Source organism: Pectinophora gossypiella, chromosome 13 (assembly GCF_024362695.1).
Source record: "Pectinophora gossypiella chromosome 13, ilPecGoss1.1, whole genome shotgun sequence".
Classification (NCBI taxonomy): domain Eukaryota; kingdom Metazoa; phylum Arthropoda; class Insecta; order Lepidoptera; family Gelechiidae; genus Pectinophora; species Pectinophora gossypiella.
In genome coordinates, this window is record NC_065416.1 from 1311771 (window position 1) to 1330252 (window position 18482).

The window sequence follows — 18482 nt, forward strand, 5'->3', positions numbered from 1 at the left end:
CTCGTTCAGGCACGCGGGGCTTCAAGAGTTTTCTCCGCTCATGGTGAGGCGGCGCGACAAGCGATTGACGCCTCGCGCGTATCTGCACGCGGCCTAAGACGAACGAATCACATTTATCTAGTAAGAGACTATTCACTCCAATGTTGAAGACTCTCAAATAACCTCCATCACAACACAGACTGTACGGTCACGAGTACTAATATACACTTTGAAACCATGTCACAATAACTTTTTTGACAAATTAAACCGTAAGTCTCATTATATGTCAAATGTGATAGTGCGATAGGGTTCTAAAGTGGGTACATGATATTGCTCATGACTGTTCATTCCCTCGCAGCAATCAAGAATAAAGTACGCAATCATAGAGAGTCACTACCATTATGTGCCGCAATGCGATCGGGCTGCGGTGAAATACCAACGTAATATTGGCCGGAGTACATCCAATTGCACAAGTAGGACAGATCGATTAAACAATGATGCTGACGGGTTGAAAAGTTCATAAATTTACATGTTGTGTAAATATATAGGCACAGGTTTGGACTTTACAGGCGTAAAGCGAAAAAAAAGTCATGCAACATTACTTTAAAGTCTTTCTTTTTCAAGTTAAGTCTAAGTTAAGTTTTTTGCAGTCGTTACATGAGCCATGTCAGGGGCCTTTGGCGGTTCAATAGTAACCCTGACACCAGGTTTGATGGGGTTCGTAATCCAGCACAACCTACACGATAGAAGAAGACTTTAAAGTATTTAAGATTCCATCGAATAAAAACAAATAAGGCAGAGTCGGCAAGAACAGAACTACTGTCATCACTTCATCGGAACGAATTGAAGTCAAGGGATACACCCCCCAGGTCACCAGCCGTTTACCCATTATAAATAATCCTTTATGTTGGAGCGTAAAATCCCTCGATTTTTGCGACATGTTCAAGATGATAAGCACTATTTCTTTTTATTTACTGCGTCCTGTAGACGCGTCGTACCCTGAAACCGTATGGTTCATCAAGTGTGGCTGCAAAGTGACTTCTGACGACTTTTGGTGAAATGATCATAATGTGGTGGTGGAAAGAGGGTGGCTTCGTTGTGGCGTAGAACACGGAGCAGCACCAACGGTCGATGGCCCTGTGTTAAACACTGGGTCAGTATCCATGTCGATGGCGCTTGGCGCAAGTATTTGTCATAATTGTTTTTGTGATTTTAATTTTGATTTTCATTTATCTTATCTAATTTTATCCTAATTTCTAGTTTATAATTTTTATATTTTTGCAATTTTTATATTAATAATTTTTGTATCTACATATTTATTATTTTTCTGTGGGCGTTATTATGGTCTGAAAATAAAATTATTTGAATTTTGAACGTGGAATAAAAGGGCCTCACTCAACGTATAAGCCGCGAATTAAAACAACCGTTACAACGACCCTCCTAAGTGAGGCGCGAAGAGTTGTATCTGCCTGTCTCTCAGTTGCATTTGGTTATGAAATGTCACGGTTCAACTAAAACCAGCCGCCTTATTCAGTGCAGCGGAAGTGATTAGCCGGCAAGTCAGGCTATTTCCGCGCCAAGGAAGCGAGGATGTCTTGTATGTATGCTAAGTGTTATAGGTATGTATGTTTGCTAAAGCTGTGCGTCCACTTGAACGGAATTGTACCGTACAGAGGTTCTTTTTACGATAGTTTCGCGTTTGATTATAATCACTGTGTAAACGTCACTGGTCCTGTGGTTTATCGACTTGCTTCTCAAACGGGGAGCGCGGGGTCGAACCCAGGTACTGGACTTGTACCGACGAGTTATTAATTTATCTTAAGTGCAGTTTTTCACTAACACAGTTAGCTCGACCATTATAGTTAAGTTGATGTTAACAGAAAGCTCGGTGAGGCGTGGGTACTTAGTTCATCTTGCGATGGATGGATTACGTCTGACTACGAAGTAGATGAAATCCTCAGATATCTATGGTGAACCGTATACTGTACCTATGTTAGAAGAGACACAAATCCCTCTCATCGGTTTTTACGACATTCCCGGGAAGATAAGCAGCTGAACGCATTCTATGATTTTATTGGGTCCCAATCAGGTATAGACGGACTGTTTGGAACTAGTAATTTATAAAATGTCGACATTCCGTAATTTCCGTCCGTTCCGATTCCGCCTAAGTGGACACGCAGCTTAATTGTTTATACGTATGTACGAGTGGGTTCATGTTGCTATGTGACTTGCAAGTGTTCCAGTGACCTGCTATAGAGGTCGTGGGCTTCTGATTTGTATTGGTGATGGTTTTTATGGTTAGAAATGAAGTAATAGACCTCCTACGCGGATTAGTGGGGATTGAGATGGAACAGTCTCGGTTTTATTTTAGTTTATGGTTTATTATGACTTTAGGGTTTAGTAAGAACTACTCTATACCAACGTGCGTGTATGAAACGATTGATGAATATGGGAGAAGCAAAAGAAGTATGTCAGGACCGAAGCAAATTGAATTCCATAGTCTCTGCTTACCCCAATGGGAAATAGGCGTGAGTTTGCGTATGTATGTTTTATGAAATGTTTAAGGCGTGAACTTATAATGTGCGTTTTAATTTATGTTAAGTGCAGTTTTCACTAACACAATTGGCTCGACCATTATAGACGGCGATATGACTCATCACCTATCACGTTGGTCTAACAAAAGCTCGGTGAGGTGTGGGTACTTAGTTCACCCAATTAGATTATAGCTAAGTCAATTCTAACACGATCAAAGTCCATTCGCTTTCATTGTGTAGAATTTGCTATAATAACACGTATCTTTCATTAGTATCTTATATACGTAACAAAATAAACAAGCTTTATATCCCACTACTGGGCACAGGCCTCCCTTCAAACAACCGGTGGGGGCATTTTTTTTTTTAATTGTTAAATTGGTAAGTACAATTTTATTTCTTACAATATGAACCCGCCAAACTGTTACGTTTGATGGCGAGATGAGCTTATTTAATAAACATAAATTTCTACTCACCTATATAAATAATAAAATAGAAAAAACACAACAAACAAGGTAACTTACAATATATAAGGTCCAAGAAACTCATCGCTCAGCTTAGATGCCATTCTACATAGTTCCAACATAACCCAACAAGAACGTTAGGTACTAAATTAGAGAAGTTCTCCGCTAAGCAGTGTGTCCCTTAGCCTTGACTTTAACATTCCTACACTTAATTTAGGATCCTCTCTTAACAATTTTATTTCGTTAAATATTTTCGGCACCATGTATTTTGTGGCTCTTTCCCCATAATAATTAGTCACTCTAGGTTGAATAAGTTTACCCTCTCTTACACGTCTAGTGTTATATTTATTTTCTACATTTGTTTTATGATCCTCGCTATAGTAATATTGTAATCCAATAAGGTATTGAAGTTTACTGTTGATTGACAAAATTTTACATATTTGAAATAATTTATCATAATGCCCATTACACGATAATTTAACATTTTTACTCACCAAATACTTTAATAGTCTTATTTGTATATTTTTAATTTTGTTAATATTAGTTTGAAAGGTGCGCCCATAAACAATAAGTCCGTAACTGAGAATAGAATCTACCGCGTGCGTAGCGTGGTGGAGTATGGAGCATACTCCACCACGCTGCTTCACTGCGGGTTGATGGAGGTTTTCTTTTACGGCTAATAGCCAGGACGCTTAACGTATAACCTTCACTAATTTAAGAGCCACGCTCTTGTCGGTGTCGCATTCTCCATGGTACTTTTTAGGGAAAAATAGGGCGGTGGTTTCCCTCTTGCCTTCCGCCCCGCAGTACTCTGTCTGGCGCGAGTGGGATGGCGCCCAGAGTAGTCTATTTCAAAGCCATACTAGGACTCCCGTCCTCCGCCTCTGAATAGTACTGACAGTTACTGCTGCCCTCTGTCAGCGTATAAGCATCTTGTATAAATATTACAATTACTAATCCAGCCTTTACACTTAGGTATACAAATTCTCAATTCAAATCATATCCAAACATAAAACATTAGTACATAACATTACTCATTTCCAAGCAGACAGCCAGGAAGCACAAACGACTATCCACCTTATTGCTCATAGTAATATAGTAGTCATGATTACGTCATGGTGAATCATACAGAGCACACAAGATGTATTTACGTCCGAACGCCACCATCTTTAGTAATTACAGTGTTTAGAGAAAAAGTTTATATGGAATGGACTCTTAGGGTGGTTCTTCTCGATAGCGATCGATACAAATTTTTTGCTGACCAATAATTGGCAGGGTGGTTAGTCATTATAGTCGTAAGACCGAATGTCCTTTTAAAATCCAAATCCTAGTGTTTAACTATTGTGTCTGGAAATCTCGGCCTTAGGAGGTTAATAAATGAATCTCACCCTCCGTGGTCTGGTGGTTGAGCGTTGTGCTCACGATCCGGAGGTCCCAAATTCGAATCCCGGCGGGGACAAATCACAAAAATCACTTTGTGATCCCTAGTTTGGTTAGGACATTACAGGCTGATCACCTGATTGTCCAAAAGATGATCCGTGCTTCGGAAGGCACGTTAAGCCGTTGGTCCCGGTTACTACTTACTGATGTAAGTACGTAGTCGTTATATGAGTCATGTCAGGGGCCTTATGGGAGCTCAATAATAACCCTGACACCAGGGTTCATAATTCTTAATCATTTATTCGCAATAAAAATGGTATTACAGTGGTTGATGGAGTTGGTAATCCACTTCACAACCCACACTATAGAAGAAGCTGAGACTGCCCTCAAGATGATGCTCAAGTCCCTGTTTTTATATAAAAACTGTCACATTGACATGATCTCGAGGACAGTCTCGATGCTGAGATTAGTTTATTTATACCACCCGTAAATATTTGAAATACTAAGATCTGTTTGGAGCTTTGGCATGCAAATTTTGCATACCAACCTGTTAATAAGATACGCGTATAATAATGATGCTTTTAAAACATACAATACAAAAAATTGCTATTAAAAATTATAGATACGTAAATTAAATTCATCTTTTTTGGGGTTATGTATACGTTTTTACAATAAAATACAAGATAATGTTTTGAATTTGTCAAAAAACAATGTGAAGTTTAGGTTAGGTACTTTATGTAAAAACTTATTAATCTAAATTAATAAAAATCCTGGTATTAAATGTGTTTCTCTAGTTATCAAATAACTTGTAATGTATACCTACATTAATTTGAAAGATGTATAGCTATTGCAGTTTCTTGTCATTTCTTCTCTTCAGCCATAAAACCTTGCGAAATGACCCGAGTCAAAAATATTAAATTGACCTTCAACAAGTTTATCAATGATAATTACGTTGTGTAAATGATACCATCCTTCGTCAGATAAGATCGTCTGGTCTGTCCGTCCAAGCCTGACAAGATGTCAACCATTTTTAAGATAACTGTTACTTTTTTTGAGAGATGGCTGAGTTCGGATAGGGATTGAGAACCCTTGCCCAGGTACGGGTGAAGACCTCAACGGTTGCAGAGGCGGGGATGGGATGGGATCGGTACGGCAATGCAGGACGACATCACGACATCACAGGGACTGTAACCTGGAACCTGACAAAGGGCAGCAGTAACTGTCAGTACTATTCAGAGGTGGAGGACAGGAGTCCTAGTACGGCTTTGAAATAGACTACTCTGGGCGCCATCTGATGGGACGATCTGGTGAAGGTCGCGGAAAGCCGCTGGATGCGGGCAGCGCAGGACCGATCGTCGTGGAGATTCTTGGGGGACGCCTATGCCCAGCAGTGGGCGTCGTACGGCTGATGATGATGATAATGATGGGCGCCATCTCACTCGCCTCAGACAGGGCACTGCGGGGCGGAAGGCAAGAGAGAAAGCACTGCCCTATTTTTCTCTAAAAAGTATCATGGAGAATGCTACACCGAAAAAAGCGTGACTCTTAAATTAGAGACGATGTTTTTTTTATAATTGATTCATCACCCGAACCGCGTTTCATTTCTTTCATTAGGGTTCCGAACCTCAAAAATATTTAAGTTACGCCATTTAAAGTAGTTAACAATAACGAAAAAATGTACTAAGATATTATTTATTTTTTTAGGAACATTTCGCTCCCACAATGCAACTTGTATGACCGTATTTTTTTCTTAGAAGCTCATTAAAAACCCATCTACAATCTGTAATTCTGTATTTGTAAGCTTTGTATGGATTCCATTAACATTACACAATAGAGATTCACACATTTGTTAACAGGTAAAAGAGTAATGAGTACAGATGTGGCGACTATCCGGCAAAACGATCGAACAGTCGAGTCGACATGGAATGTCTTCAAAAAGCGGAAAATACTTGAATTAAGAACTCAATGAACATTTATTTAAATCATATTTACAAAAAAACAAAGAATAATCAACAGGAAAGAATTAGAAAATATCCATTTGGCATTAAATAGAAAATAGTCATCGCTGCATAATACGAACATCGCATTTTTGACAATTTTATCTAGCCTATTCGATCCCACTGCCGCCCAAAGGCCTCCCCTTAATTTTTCCACTCCTCTCGACTTAGCGCGTTCCCCGGCCAATCCCTCCGATAAGCATTGAGGTCGACACATCATCTTTTACGCGGTCTGCCCCGACTTCTATTCCATTTGAGGTATCCAGTGGGTAACTAACTACTCGTGCCCATCGCTCCGGATGCATCCGACAAACGCGTCCGGCCCAGTCCTACTTTATTTTGGCGGGTTTAGGAAACAAAGGACTTATTCGCAAAACGCCTTACCCCTAAAAAAGGACCTATTCGGGCAGACTTTTTCCCTACATCAGTGACACCCGTTTTGGAGCGCAGTGTAGTTTTTGTCAATACCAACAATAAACAGATGATGTTATCTGTACGTTCTTCGTGTACAATTCCTACTTCAGAAAACGTATTTTTCTTCAAAGTAGTTACTGGTTCAGGAGGTGAAGGATTTGGCGGAAAGAGATGAACGGCGACTATTCCACCGACAAGAGCGCAGCTGTACGCTTTTTCAGGTCGACTATTCGGCCAGTCGGCCGATTCATTAATCGACACATCTCTAATAAGTTGAAGAGTTGTAAAGGGTTGAGTAATTACGATGTGCGTTCAGTTTACCTTCGTTTCTTTGAGTTGTATTGTGTACGCACGGGATCTGAGAAAGTACACATACTTAATGTCGATATACGTTTGTCTTCCGGGTAAAAGGGGGCTTTGGAACTTTTATAGAAAAATGTTTAGAAATGCAACAGATCAAAATTATAATGAACAAGAAACGATGTCTTATGCGTCAAGTAAATGCATTTGAACACTGAGTTTGTCTTTTTGGTCGCCTATTTTTAATACCATGTGTGTCGTATCGGGAGGTGAAGGTTTTGGCGGGAAGAAGAGAGGAATGGCGGTTACTCCACCGACAAGAGCGCAGCTCTTAAATAGAGAGAGAGAGAGAGATTTTTAATACTCCTAATATAAATAGTCAATCTGGTCGTGTGCTACACTGGTTTGCTTCTCAATCGAGGAGCGCCGATTCGAATCCCGGTATCTGATTTGCATCAATGTGTTATTAATTTATCTTAAGTGCAGTTTTCACTAACACAGTAGGCTCGATGCGGCTCACCACCTATCACGTTGGACTAACAAAAGATCGGTTACTCCAATTTGTACGCCAATTAGGATATAGTTGAGAGCTTATGGTTATGTTATGCTGAATCCTTAAAATCACCCTGGCTATGTTTTCACTTTTTAAAAATTATTAATATTATTTGTAATAAGATCCACCAACCCGCAATGGAGCAGCTTCATACCTCCGGTTGATTGAAGAGAGCTCTGCGCCCAGTAGTGGGGCGTATATAGGCTGTTTATGAGTAAAGGATGAAGAGAAGGAAGACCTTTGTTCTCTCTTTCATAAAACATTATTTCACGACTCATCTCACCTTACATAACATTATAATTCTGTTATAACGGCCTCCGTGGTCCAGTGGTTTGAGCGTTGGGCTCACGATCCGGAGGTCCCGGGTACAAATCCCAGTGGGAGCATATCACAAAAATCACTTTGTGATCCCTAGTTAGGTTAGGACATTACAGGATGATCACCTGATTGTCCGAAAGTAAGATGATCCGTGCTTCGGAAGACACGTTAAGCTGTTGGTCCCGGTTGCTAACTGATGTAAGTAGTCGTAACATGAGCCATGACAGGGCGGCTCAATAGTAACCCTGACACCAGGGTTGATGGGGTTGGCAATCCATCTCACTACCCACACGATATAAGAATTATATTATCTACCTATTAGCCAAGACGTGAGCTGTGACCTATGTGGTGTCAACGACCTGGGTAATGGATACGCCACTTAGTGCTGATTAGCTGAGCACACGTGACCGTTGCAGATTGCACGGATGTCGTTCTGACGACCTGCGATACCATGGTATAAGAAGACCAGGTATGCTCAAAAGTGACAGCTATAATTTCTAAGTTACCCCAGCTGACGTCATCCCACCCTGTGTTGCCATTTCGTAAAAAATAAATTACCCACGACCAATGTTTTTATATTTACTTTGCAAGGAAATTTTGAACTTTTAGTAAAAGATTTACTTTCAGTTTTAATGTTTTTGTATATGTGGCAAGTAATAGTAATTAAATACATTAGTCAGTAAATCACTTTATTTCAATAATAAAACATTCATAAAATAAAAAATCATTGAAATAAAATTTATTACATATATTAAAAAAAAAATATTTTACTAAAAATCAATACAAATAAATAAATATTTTATATAGTAAAATGTATGTCCTTGGAATATTGGAGATACCAATTTAATGGTAACACTTACATCATCAATGGGCTAGCAATGGCGGATTGTTGATTTACTTACAGTTTTGATGATTTTTATATATGTGACAAGTAATAGTAATTAAATACTTTAGTCAGTAATTCACTTCATTTTCACTAATATTATTACACACTAAATTTACGTCCTTGGAATGTTGGAGATGCCAAATTAATGGTAACACAGTGGTAACACTTACGTCATCAAAGGGCTAGCAATGGCGGCTTGTCATAGGATTGGGCATACCTAGTCTTTTTATGCCACGTGCGATACGATACGACGCAGACAGCGTCTCGTTTTGTGAGTTTACGACGCGACTAGCGTGAAGATGGTGTATAACGATTTTGACACTAGTTTAGTTACAGTTATGTAACTGGAAGGTACCAGTGGCGGCCCTAGGGCGGTGCGCGGTGTGCCACCGCATCGGGCGCCGAAATAGGGGTGGGCAAAAAAATACACAGGTAAGACTTGGCTGTATGGACATAGTAGCCTTTGCCTTGCCTTCGGGAGGAACAAAAAAAAACAGAAATCACCAGTAGTCATAATATATTATGACAACCGCATAACGCGCGCCGCGATATTTGAAACAATAGATTTGATTTATATATATCGCTTAGCCAATAGCGTTGATTCATTATGTCTGCTGTGCTGCCCACCCCGTTCGGGATTACAGGCCTGAGTTCTTCCTCTTATCATGTGGGTAGTAAGGTGGAATACCAACCTTATCAACTCTGCTGTCAGGGTTATTACTGAGCCGCCAAATGCCCCTGACATGGCTCATGTAACGACTACATACTTACCTCAGTAAGAAGTAACCGGGACCAACAGGTTAGGTGCCTTCCGAAGCACGGATCATTTTACTTTCTTACTCGGTGTGAGTTTATGTTTGTTAAATATTTACCTAATGAAAATACTACAATATTTTTCAACAGAAATAGTGATAAGATTTCAATATACTCGGTAACAAAACGGCATACCAAGTTGGTGTTATCACCTATCAGTTATCAACTGTCGATACGATAAGACACACTATCGGCACAGATAAACTGTACATAAAAACTTATCATTGAGTCCACAATAAGTATCCACTGTAACAGGTAAAATATTTACTGGCAATAAATTTATTTTATTCTTATTCTTATTTATTCTATCCTGATACAAAACTTTCGTTTCTTCTACACGTATCAAAATCTTCATGCATTTGTACATTACTCAGTGTTGCTACCAGTAAGTCTATTGGGCTGGAAATTCCCAATAGTTCAACTGGTAAGACTACTCGGTAAGACTACTGGGAATAGGGGGAATAGGCTAGTTTCCAAACTAGTCAAATCAGTTACTTTTTACTAAACTTCAAAACACGAAAAAACTATGGAATTTGTATGAAAAAGCCTATTTAACTTAATTATACATTTTAATAAAGAAAAATGTAATTATAAGACCCACATTTTACCACGCCTTCCTATGACGTCACAGTGTGCTTTTACATACAAATTCCATAGTAATTTCGAGATCTGACGTTTAGTAAAAAAAAGTAACTGCTTTGGCGCATTGGAAACAGCCTATTCCTTGTGGCCCTAACTATACGGGAGGAATTAATCTTCAATCAATGAATCAATAAAATAAATATTAATAATATCTACATATCAATCTTTTCTACTTGTTTTGATCGTTGATAAAGTATAAAATGCTAATCCACAAATAAAGAAACCAGTCTAAGATGACCAAAAATCAATCTTATCTTACATTTCGACTCATTTTTGATCTTTATTTATGATGATGATGATGCTTCACAGTCGATTTCGACTACAGCGACAGCAGCTGGTGGATTCATTGACGGTTGTCATTCAAGAGCTTGGAAAGTCTGCTCTCTGGTGTGCTCTGTGGTGGCTCGTATAGCCAATTTTATGTGAAAACGTGCGCCCACATTTTGGACACGTCAGCACACCCCCTACGTAATTATAGGTGATTGCCGCAGGTGGTCGGGCTTTCAGATCATCACGTTTTCTGTCCAGATCTGACCTTCTTTCTTCTTTATTTATGAATTAATGAACAATGACGACGTTTGACCGCTTTTATTGATGACGTCACAGGACAGTATTTCCACACAAACTCCAAAGAAATCTTTCGTTTTGACGTTTCGTAAAAAGTATCTCAATTGACTAGGTTGTCAAGTAGCTTCTACTCGGGATAAGATAGGCAGTGGCTAGTGCTCTCAAAGGCTCTCTAGAGGGAATAACACCAGTCCACGTGCCCAAGTGTACCCACTTCTTCAGGTGTGACCGAACTTCAGACTCGGGGTATTGTCCGTCGGAGAGATCGGCTAGACACGATCGGCCATGGTATAAGAAGACCAGGTATGCTCAAGTGACAACTAACATTTCAAGGTTAGCCCAGTTGACGTCAGACCGCCCTGCGTTGCCATTTCGTAAAAAATAAATTACCCACGACCAATGTTTTTTGTATTTACTTTGCAGGGAAATTTTGAATTTTTAGTAAAAGATTTACTTCCAGTTTTAATGTTTTTGTATATGTGGCAAGTAATAGTAATTAAATACATTAGTCAGTAAGTCACTTCATTTCAATAATAAAACATTCATAAAATAAAAATTCATTGAAATAAAATTTATTATATTAAAAAAATTAAATTATTACTAAAAATCAATACAAATAAATAAATAATTTATAGTAAGTATGTCCTTGGAATATTGGAGATACCAATTTAATGGTAACACTTACGTCATCAATGGGCTAGCAATGGCGGATTGTCATAGTATTGAGCATACCTGGTTTTCTTATACCATGCAATCGGCTACAATACCTCTCGATGCTTCGCCTTGTATTAGGTACAAAGACTATCAAAGATTGCATTCTAAACACAACCGCAAACCACAAAATGATACTTACTAACAGTTTTTAAGTTCTCTATTAATATATGTATTGGCCCGATTCCTGCAGACACATCCTAATTTTAAGTTACACCCGTCATTTTCTTATTCGCCGAAAAGGGACTGATGATTGACAGCTGTTAATTTTAGGAAGAATAAGTAAACGAATGAATAACCCGGGCGAATAAAATAGGCATCTCGCTCACATGCAACCCGCTTGACGCGTGCTGTCAACCAAATTCTGTCGGGTTATTGGACAATATAAAATTTTGGAAGGGTTTTTAAATTTCTGCCTAAAATTGACGTGTGTTCCATAAATTTTACGCCTGTCGTCGTTACCCGTCCCTTTCTTTTTTAGAGGGTAAGGAAATGACAGGTATAACTTAAAAAACATTTAAAATTATAACACAAACACTAGTCAGTCTAAAATACCGCCCCCTCTCGTACCCGGTTCAAAGGTGCCCATTAAAAACTTAAAATAAAGTTAGATGGTGTGTACGGTCACGAGCATTAATATGTATACACTTTGATAACATGTCACATTAACTTTTTTGACAAATTAAACCGTAAGTCTCACTAAATCTCAAATATGATAGTGCGACAGGGTTCTAAAGAGGGTACATGATATTGCTCATGACTGTACAATCAGCACCATTGACAGGGACAGTGCGCTCTGCTGAATTCGGAGTCTAAATAACCACTTCGAAGCAATTCAACTTAAAGAACTCTGGCGAATGTTAAGCCACACATAATATTATTATCTTCCTTATCATAAGACAATGGGCAAAGCCGTGAACATCGACAGGCTGACTAATTACCGGTGAACTCATCGACCATAATGGGCCGGTGTTACACAGACGATAGTGCACAACAAGGTACGGTCACGAGCATTAATATGTATACACTTTGGTACCATGTCACATCAACTTTTTTGACAAATTGAACTGTAAGTCTCACTAAATGTCAAATATGTTAGTGCGACATAGTCCTAAAGTGGGTACATTATATTGCTCATGACTGTACGTATCTAATTACATATCTGTCGTGTAAATGACTTACGCAATAAGGAAAGAATAATGTATTCATCAATTTGTGTGACACTATTTAGGCAACCACTAGCCCGAAGACTTCATACAAAAATCTCATTCTTAGCGTAAGCCGCTTAACACGTAAGTGCGAGCGAGATACAGTCCGTGCGCTCTCTATCTCTCTCTCTCTCTCTCTCTCTTACGGTCATAGACTAAAGTAAGACCCAGAGGGAGTGACGTTGGCACCCGATACGAATTGGTACGGGGCGGAGTTTCACTTCTACGTACTAGGTGACAAAAAAGATTGTGAACAAAAACAATCATAATTTAATTCTCTAAAATGTAATATCTCAGTCGGTTTTTTATCAGTGTTGTAGTGGCAACCATTTCATTCGTGGTCGTACATAACCTCACGCACGCCAATGACATAGAAATTTAAGGGTTAGGTTCTTCTTCTTCTTCTATCGTGTGGGTTGTGAGGCGAATTACCAACCTCATCAACCCTGGTATCAGGGTTACTATTGAGCCGCCAAAGGCCCCTGACATGACTCATTTATAACGACTACGTACTTACACAGTAAGTAGTAACCGGGACCAACGGCTTAACGTGCCTTCCGAAGCACGGATCGTCTTACTTTCGGACAATCAGGTGATCAGCCTGTAATGTCCTAACCAAACTAGGGACCACAAAGTAATTTTTGTGATATGTCCCCACTGGGAATCGAACCCAGGACCTCCGGATCGTGAGCCCAACGCTCAACCACTGGACCACGGAGGCCGTAGGGTTAGGTTGGCTTACGTAGTCAACAATAGCACGCATAGTGGGCCGTCTAAGAGTTTTAAATGCGGAAAGTAGAGCCCACTAACTAACTAATAAGTAAATTGTTAAGAAGTAAGGGAGAAGGCGGATTGTCTGTCTCGCTCTGCAACTTGTTTCTTTTACAATATATTAATCTAAAATAACATAACAATATTCTTCTGTTGTCGTGGACGCCGCAGGACGTCACACACGCACTACGTTCGTGCTCCAATTCTCCAGTAAAGGTCAAAAGAATACACAAAGGTAAACCTTATGAATAGGAAAAATGTCACAGTTTGTGGTATTTAAGAGAGTTCGTTCGAGGAGCTCGGTGGCGCAGCGGTAAACGCGCTCGGTCTGCGATTGTTGAAGTTAAGCAACTTTCGCAAAGGCCGGTCGTAGGATGGGTGACTACAAAAAAAAAGTTTTCGTCTCGAGCTTCTCCATGCTTCGGAAGGCACGTTAAGCCGTTGGTCCCGGCTGCATTAGCAGTCGTTAATAACCACCAATCCGCACTGGGCCCGCGTGGTGGTTTAAGGCCCGATCTCCCTATCCATCCATCCATAGGGAAGGCCCGTGCCCCAGTGACGTTAATGGGTTGGTGATGATGCAGAGAGTTTGTAACCTAGTTGGGTTCTTTCCAGTAAAAAAGAACATGATTCTTAGTCCACTTGTAAATATCTAGAGATATGGCATACCTACCACAAAGAATAATTTTATAACGTAGAACGGTAACTCTCCGCACCGCAGCAAATCGTATCGGACTCCAACTTCAGCCCCTCTGGGTCTTACTTAAATGACAGTAAGGCGCGGGAACTGGGACTTTACCACTTTCTTGAGCTTTTATCATTTCCTTTGACTGGTACAACAATTACTTTGTAATCCCTTATTTAGTTAGGATGTTGCAGGCTGATCTGTGTTTCGGAGCAGTCGGTCTCGGCTACTATTACTTAAGTATGTAGTCCTTACATGAGCCATATCAGGTCCCTTTGGCGGGTCAATAATAACCCGTGCACCAGGGTTAATGAGGTCGGTCATTGATCTTACAACCCACGGCCACGTGAGAGAAGTGGTACTGGAAAAACAACCACAGCAACACACGTTATCCAACCCATTTCTACCCACCACGGAATCTAATCTAGGAAGTGCGTCAACCACTTGCCTATATTACGTTCAACTGACAATTGTCATACGTTGAACGTTTCTCAACCATCAAACTACCGTAAGACACCAGAGTGTTTATGTAAGAAGCCGCATTACGACTTCATACTGCCGTGGATCGTCTGTCGGCGGCTTTCAGGCTGCGGTGTTGGTGATGAACGGAGCGGAAACAGGAGCGTTATAATAGACAGAGCAACAACCATAGCATCGCGGCTGTATCCCCTGTAAGCAGAGAGAGGTGTGTAGTATACACCCACTCCTATGTTAGGGTGGTATTAATAAACTAATCTCAGCTTCGAGACTGCCCTCAAGATCATGTCAATGTGACAATTCTTATATAAAAAAGAGACTTGTCAGCTAAGATTAGTGTATTAAATACCACCCTTAAAGTCTCATATAATAGAAGGCGAGCCTATTGTAAGTAGTCGTTACATGAGTCATATCAGGGCCTTTAGTGGCTCAGTAATAACCCAGATTTGTCGATGAAGTTGGTAATCTACATAACAACCCATACGATAGAAGAAGAGAAGTTAAAAATATGAATTACAGTGCGACTTGAACTTCCGGACCTTATGGTCCTGTCAAATCTTCGGGTTAGGTAAGCGGACCCTGTGAGAAACGGGATAATGCTAGGAGGATGTGCGACTCAATATTGTTTAAGTCTTTTTGTTTGATTTTGAAACCATCATCATTTATCGAGACCATGCCTCTCTGACTACCCTACTCGCTGTGGTTAAAGCCGCGGCCTGTGATACTTGAAATGGATGTATGGAACTGTTCCGGCATTGCCGTAGATTAAATTAAGACTTTACGACGTTTTCTGGGATTTGTGGTTGAGGTTGCCCTGGTTGACGTCTCAATCGAATCTTCGAACTTATTACACGTAGGCTGACACTTAAACCCACGGCATAGAATAAGGAATACTACACAGCAACTATCCGCTCCCCACCACCATCTGAGCTAGGTTTACCTCACCCCCCTCGGACATAGTTTAGTCTTCAATCGCATGACGTCAGACGTTACACACACAGAAACACGTGTACGGTAACGTCAATGTGTAGTGTCCAATGTCCAAATTATTATACAAGTATACATAAATAACAGCCTCCGTGGTCTAGTGGTTAGAGCGTTAGGCTCACGATCTGAAGGTCCGGGTTCGATTCCCGATGGGGACATTGTCGAAATCACTTTGTGAGACTGTCCTTGCACCCTTGCAACCCGCAGTGGAGCAGCGTGGTGGAGTATGCTCCATACCCCCTCCGGTTGATTGAGGGGAGGCCTGTGCCCAGCAGTGGGACGTATATAGGCAGTTTATGTTATATGTTATGAGACTGTCCTTTGTTTGGTAAGGACTTTTCAGGCTTGAATCACCTAATTGTCCGAAAAAGTAAGATAATTCCGTGCTTCGGAGGGCGCGTGAAGCCATTGGTCCCGGCTATTAGCCGTAAAAAGACCTCCACCAACCCGCATTGGAGCAGCGTGGTGGAGTATGCTCCATACCCCTTCTGGTTGATTAAGGGGAGGCCTGTGCTAAGCAGTGAGACGTATTTAGGCGTATTTAGGTATACATAAATATATACTTATAACTTAAACAGAAACTATCTTCTAAATATTGTGGTGTTATTGACTAGAAACCACAGGTATTCATATACTAGATAGCGGAGTGTCACGTTCCACAGTACCGCGGCTATCTTCGTCATTATCGAAACTATGCAGGTACACACGTGACCGGTCTTATGTAGGTACGCTCGCTAGGAGTACTTCTATCTAATATTAAATATCTTAGGTATATTCGCAATAGGGTCGCCCATTATTACATTGGACTTAAACATAGCTATGAGTGGGGACTTGTGAAGAGGCTTTCGGAGATACAGGCGGTGAGAGCTCTCACCCGGTACAAAATTTAAGACAACAGGCCTGCCCAGTTGGACGCGAACCTCGGCTCAGGGCGTCGTCTTGAAGAATATTTGAAGGAATTAATCGACCCTAGTGGATCGAAAGCGATAAGCGCTGAATGAAAGACTAAATACAGGCCTGATACAGGTTATAGAATAAAGAATAGTTATGTACCGAAAGACGCTGTAATTTAGTATACCATAATCTTTCGGGCACTTGACTTGAGCCAGGTCGTACACAGCTACATTTTAAGGCTCGAAACAGCGCTTTTAAGCGGTAATTGCACTACCCAATCATGTCGAGATTGGGAAAATCGATGCTATTATACTAGCTCGATATCGTGGTTACCATGGTTTATCATCATCATCATCAGCCGTACGACGTCCACTGCTGGGCATAAGCCTCCCCCAAGAACCTCCACGACGATCGGTCCTGCACTGCCCGCATCCAGCGGCTTCTCGCGACCTTCAACAGATCGTCGGTCCACCTTGTAACGGACCTACCCACTGAGCGTCGTTCGTTACCATGGTTACGCCCCCACCAATTTGCCATTAGACTACACAATCCTGGCAAGCCCGAGACCATGACGCATTGGGCAAGATGCTTTGGCAAGTGTAATTAGCGCTTTAAATGAGTGAGAGCCTTTATAAAGCGACCTGCCGTTGTCTGTTTACGTTGTGTGTGTATTGTACTCCTGCGCCGATACCACACAGGACAGTTCGTTCATCCTTGGGCTTACTTAATTCTGACTTAATTTACCTCCCTGCAGGCCTCACACTATTCATAATAAAACAGAGCTTGGTTGTAATAAGGACAATGGGTATTTGTAAACAATGAGCTAAGGAAAAGCGTTGAAAGGAGCACTCGTGCGCACCTCGTGACATCACGCTTGCATCACCGCGCGGCTATTTTTTGATCAATGCGAAAATTACGTCATTGTGAAAATTTTCGGCGAGGGCGTTTTTTGGAGGGGTGACTATAACCCAATTGGGGAAGTTAGAGATACATTCATCATAATATGAATTAAGTACCCACTCCTCACCAAGCTTTCTGTTAGACCAAGAATAGGTGGTAACCCATATCTCCATCTATCATGGTTGAGCCACCATATTATTTCTTTTATCTTTTTAAATGTTTATTGGACAGTACATCCAATAACAGTTGAAATATAAAAATGTAATGGTATGAATATTAATGTAACCTCAGCAACACATTACAAGTGCATTTTAAGGGAGCTGGTACTTTTTTAGAAGGATTTCCATTGTACCTACTACAAGTCACACATGGCCACATTCCTACTACAATTTAAATACAGAATATTAATCTTAGATTATTTCTATTATATTGAATATTTAATTTTGAATAGTAAACAGTTTAAAAAATTGATGGACTTTTACCCAAAGTAAACACATAACAGACATAATCTGATCTAAGCTGATTATAATATTGAGAACTTATGCAACAAAGATTAGTATTTTACATTTTGAGTAGTCTGTGTTTAATGCTGCCTGTAAAAATTTAATTTTCTAATTATTTTATTTAAGGTAATATAATTTTGCGAATTTTAAATTATTCAATAGCTAGGTATATTGCCTATTTACAGTAAAAAGGTTTATGTTTAAAAAAAATGGATTAATAGTTGAAGGGTTCTTGATGTCTGTACCTATGTTGAGGGAAACCCCGATGATAATACATTTTATTGTTTTATGTTTGGAACATGATTTTCTTCAAACACATAATAGATAAGTCATAATAATTACAAATTGTGAAACAATAAGGAACATAATAACAGGCAAAATTAATAGTCTTAGTACCTACCTACTAACTTTTGAAAAGTTTTACAAACTACTTCAGAAGCTACTTATTGAGCTTGTACTTATATTATTTTATTAAACTACATTCAGCACACAAATAATGAAA

The 18482-nt window shown here is 40.0% G+C and overlaps 1 protein-coding gene across 1 annotated transcript in view; it reads right to left on the minus strand.

Moving 5' to 3' along the window:
* The window catches only part of LOC126371697 (unconventional myosin ID), a 77995-nt gene that overhangs the window by 58900 nt on the left and 613 nt on the right, over window positions 1-18482 (minus strand). The window lies entirely within an intron of this gene.